The following is a 5,082-nucleotide window of genomic DNA, read 5'->3' as shown; positions in this document are numbered from 1 at the left end:
TATTGCATACATAAAACCTATGTTACTATAGTATTCAATTTAGACTAAAATCAAAACCTCGTTTATCAAAGACAATCCTCAACCACTGTTTAGCCCTGGTTCAGGTGTTTAAAATAGCATGGCTGTGAGAAGTTGGCCTGGTATATGCTGTCCACTAGTTATAGTGGGCACCCTGTATCAGTCCAAACAACCCCTTATTGGTTATAGGTTAAAGACAACCTTTATTGAAAGCTATCCTAGTGGTAGCTATGGAGAGCAGCCTTCAGGCTAAGTCTTGAAGGACTGTAAAGCAGCTTGTTTTACCAGTCTATAATCTCTTGACTCACTAAATGAAAAATATCCACACCAGGTATATATATAAAATATATGTATTTATTACTAAACACATCCTCCTAGTCTCTTTATGAGACTAGAGGTCAAAACACATAAGTTACACTTGAATAATCACAATAAAATAGCACAAATACACGTCAGGCCCTAGGGGCGAGCCAAACCATATACTAAAATAGTGGTATAAGAACCACGACTTAACTAGACACAAGGCCTAGAGCTTGTAGAATCGCTGGGACCCCAAGGAACCACCCAAGGTAGTGACACAGAGGACCCACGGGGGCCATGTGCAGTGTGTGAACACAGCCGCGAGCTCCCGTTAGCTTCCATGGGGAAAGTCGCGGTTAGGTTTTTAAAGATTAGGGACACTTAGAAATAAGTCAGGACCGAACCCTTTTGGACATAGGAAGTTCTAGGGCTAACACCCACGGGAGCACCGGAGCACTCGTGTTACCTCACCCAGGGAAGTCAGGTGCATAGCTGTCTTTTGGTGTCGGGTCGCGTTGTCGATTTCGATGGGAGCTGGCGAAGAAGTACTGCTGCCGTGAAGATGCAAAGTGTCCGAAGAGATCCAAGCCTGGATCAAAGATGAGAAGAACCTGAAAGCAGAGGGGACAGAGTCTGGGTCACTAGCCAGTGACCAGGAAGGCGATGAGCAGATGCCCACCGATGTCGGGTGATTTCAGGTGAAAGAGGTGAAGCTTGACTCTTCAGCCACGAGGACCAGGAGGTGTCGAGGACTTCTCTTGCATTTCCACGCACCACCTTCATAGCAGTTCCTGGAAATGCATTGTACGTTTGACACATGGCTCAGTCATCATGACAGAGTTGTACGTCAAATGTACAACATTTATTTTATTTTCAAAAAGAAAATCCTAAAGTGGGCTTTTTTTAAAAAAAATAAAAACAACAACCCCCTCGCCATGGGAGCATTCTCCCATGACATAAGGGTCATTTAAATGTTTTTACTGTCCCGTGACTGGCAGTGAAAACAGGACAAGTGTTCACCCACTTCCTAATAGGGTAGGTGGACACATGGCCAAACCTCCAAGAGCCCTTACTCGGACGTGATGTCAAGGTGTTTGTTGCAATGGAGTACCCTTTCTGCCAACATCTAAATCAGGCCATAAGTCACCTGAAAATCACCTGAAAAAAGGAGGCAAAGCTCAGTACAATAAGTTAATATCTGCACAAACTTGACAGTTGTACAAGTGGAATGCAATACCAGGTAAATGAAATACAGTTTCTAGAGCAAGCAGATGAGATTAGAAACCAATAAAATTAAATGTCAAACATGATTGTTGACAAAAGTATTGAATAGATTACATTGGATTGTAAAAGAAATGCATAGAGTGCTTCCTGTGATATGACAAAGTACGTAGGAAACAAGGTCTCATGTTTGGACATGATGGTGCAGTGCTCCTACAAGCAATTTGTAGCTGTGACACGTGGTGTGCCCAGGAAATTGGAAAGAATATTGTGTTCTTTTAGTAAGTAGGGATGAGTCATTGCATGTGTAGGTGCTTAGGCCTGGTTGAGTCACAGTGCCTGCAGGTGGTTGATTGTATGTATGCAACGTAGGGAATTTAGGCCTCAGACTCCTTTAACTGTGACATTTCACTTTAGACTCCTATTTTCATGTCTCCCCAGAATAAAAATTGAATGTTTTCCACAGGCAAGAAAAGTGACCTTCACGAGCTGTTCTGGATAAAAGTATATTTATACAAGCTTTGTAATGTATTTAGTTGCACATGTTTCTCTTTGCTTAGTTTTTATTAATGTAGGCTACTGTGAACTATGCATAACTATAGGAAATGTATGAAATCCATTGTTCAGAGCCCTATAAAAGAGTGTGTTTTCTTGAAGTAACAGGAGACCCTTTTCCACTTACATTCGGAAGCGAATTCATGCCTGACTGCTCTCTCCTTTTCTATACTTTGCATGTTGAGGATTTGTACTTTACTGAGTTCTTAATTGATTCTGTACTTTAACTGAGCTTTGCCCTCTGATTTGGTGACTAATTGATTTTGATTATGCGAGCTTAATTTATGGATAAAACAAACATTTCTAAAATAAAACCTTTAAGGTTAAGACTTCTCTATCTGTCATTCTTGTAGGACCAAATGGGTTCTACATGCCTGTCAGTGGAAATTGACACTTAAAATGCTATAATTGAGACAGGTCCAGCCGGGAGCACCAAAATCCGTATCGTGATAGGGCGAGAACTATGGTCAGAGAGAAGTAGGAATCTTATTCAGAGTTAGAGTTTTTTAATTTGGTTTGGTCGGTATAAGCAAAACACCTAGAGGTGAGCTGCCAGAATGGCAACCTTGTGAGGCCCTGTGGGACCCTGTTTGGTAATAACAGAGCAGACAGGTGCTCCAGGGCTAGTCCTGTGGTGGTTGGTGTTGTTTGCCACTGGTCTCCTGGGGTCCATCCTATTATGGCTGTGCAAGCTGGGCCAAGTACTCCCCTTCCACACTTGACGCTCACGCAGTGCCTAATTTGTAAAAGAAGAGGTCCGCGGCTGGTGCAATGTAAGGACGTGCTGCCGCACACCAAGGAAGTGTAGTCTTGATTCCATCTCATGCCTCTTTAATCCACCACCCTGCACTCCCTGCCTCTTTACCTCTTGCAGGTTCTATTTCTTTTTAATCATTGCTTCCTTGATTTGTCAATGTTTTTATACATTTGTTGCTTCTTCTTACTATCTTTTGTGTTTTTCCCTCTCTTGCTCTGGATCAAAGTTTGTTGCGGAAAAATAAATGGTTGTATTAAAAAGTAAGTGCTAGTGGGCCCCACCTGCTACCACCGGCTCAAATTAAGCACTGCTCTCAGGGTAGCGAGGGTGAGCAGCCAAAGACTCCGCAGGGAACTAGTGAGTGGGACAAGAGCTCAGAAGTCAACAGCCAACCAACAGACATAGGAACGTACTGTCCAGGCCAATGATTATTTTTTAGTTAAACGCAAGTACTTTAATCTTACAATGAAACAAAATACTACACAGGTCAATGAAGTTTCAGGTGAAGTACTGTAATTTTATCTATGCTCTTCAGTGAAGGACCAAATCCCTTCTGGCTTCCTCTTCCCACTATAATCCTTGGTGTGTGGAATGGGTATGGGCATTAATTAGGCACAGGTGCAGTTTGCTCTGGAGTATCCCACTGGCTAGACGCATAAATCGGTTTGATGGCTTTCTCTGATTGAAATTCATGGGTGGAAAACTCTTAAGTTCATATGGAAGATTCTCTGCGTGCTCAGTCTCTGTTTTTTTTAAAAATTATATGCAAATTTTATTTCTCCCTTTCCATTTCAGTTATTTTGTTGTTGTTCACTGATTACCAAAGATTGAGAAAATTGAAATAATAATAATAATAATTAAAAAAAACAAAACTGCAAGAGCTCCCAATAGGTCTTCGCCTGTGGCGGGCACACTCCTCTATATACACACATGCGACTCCATCTCTACTCCTTCAACCTGGGCCCAGTATTTGGCCATTCCCTGTTGGTAGTAGGATTATTTAGGTCTGCCCTTTGTGGTGAACGAGATCACTCAGATATAAACCATGGGCTAACTCTAAAAAGCTTATTATGTGGCATCGGGGGCCACAAGCCAGGGCCCGATTTTGGGAGTATAACTTGTTCAGTCAAGGCAAGTTTTAGATGTACATCTCAAACTGAGCTTCTTCACCATTGGCCGGCTTTTCCTCATGGTGGTTGGTGTGGTTCGCCTCCTGCTTGGGCTCCTCTGTGCTTGGGCTGGTGACACCTGGAATATTCGGAAGGTCCCGGGGTGGAGTTTTGGTAACGGGTGAATTGCGGCACTCCATCAGAAACTTGCGATCGTAAATAATTCTTGTGCCTCCAGGCGTGGTGCTGAACAGCGTGCCTATGGGGGTGCTGCTGTAGTCATGCGGCAGCTGCGTGCCCTCAATCAGCATCACCCGCCGGGTGGGGATGGCCCGGCTCTGGCTGCAGCCTGGGGAAACCATGAAGCAGGCTCTGTTGCACCAGCTCTGCGTGAGGCTAAAGACACAGAGGAAGGACTCGCGTGCTCAGTCTCTGTTGACAGCTAAGTCCTTCTTTTATCTGCTCAGTGGAGATGCAGATTCGGTGGCCTTGGTGACCTCTTTCTACATACCCACTCCTACAGAGGCAGATTCATTGGTGTGGCGTCCAATGCTTCAGTGTGTGTGTCTTTAGCAGTTGCAGCCTTCAGGCCAAACAGGACTTTTACATGGGCAGCAATGAGGAATCTTTAGCTCCATCATTGGCCAGTTGCAGCATCAGTCTCTTGGCAACACAGGGGCATGCCAGTTTACACATTGATACTTACACCTTGAAAGTATTTGTGCAGTTTGCAACAAGAATGGCTCCAGAGACCAGGGGCCACGTCACAACATGGGTCTCTCCTGGCTTCATATTGACAGTCTTCGTGCAGTTCACAATGGGAAATGCTCTGGAGATCAGAGGACCTTTCCCAACATGGGTCATTCCTGACTTCACTTCTTCTCTCAATCAGCTCCCTCTGGGTGTTGCTCACACTGAGAGCATGCTGGGCTTCTCCTCCTGGACAGAATTCCCTCCTGCAGGCTAGCACACTCTTTGCCACTCTCAGCAGGCCAATAGGCTGCTAGGTGCTAGGCAGGTTCTTAGCTCTTTCAATCAAGAAATGCAGACTTCCCACCTCTGGAAGACTGCCATCACTCAGACACCTGCCCCAGTCACCAAGCAGTTCTCTGAGTACTCTGT

General features: G+C 44.5%; 1 pseudogene; it reads right to left on the bottom strand.

Moving 5' to 3' along the window:
* Positions 1 to 3,873: 3,873 nt before the first annotated feature.
* On the bottom strand, positions 3,874 to 4,322 carry LOC146821546 (eukaryotic translation initiation factor 4E-binding protein 1 pseudogene; annotated as a pseudogene).
* Between the last annotated feature and the right edge of the window lie 760 nt (positions 4,323 to 5,082).

This window comes from Triturus cristatus, chromosome 6, assembly GCF_964204655.1.
Source record: "Triturus cristatus chromosome 6, aTriCri1.1, whole genome shotgun sequence".
NCBI classification, from domain to species: Eukaryota; Metazoa; Chordata; class Amphibia; order Caudata; family Salamandridae; genus Triturus; species Triturus cristatus.
This window is presented reverse-complemented; position numbering and strand designations above follow the sequence as displayed.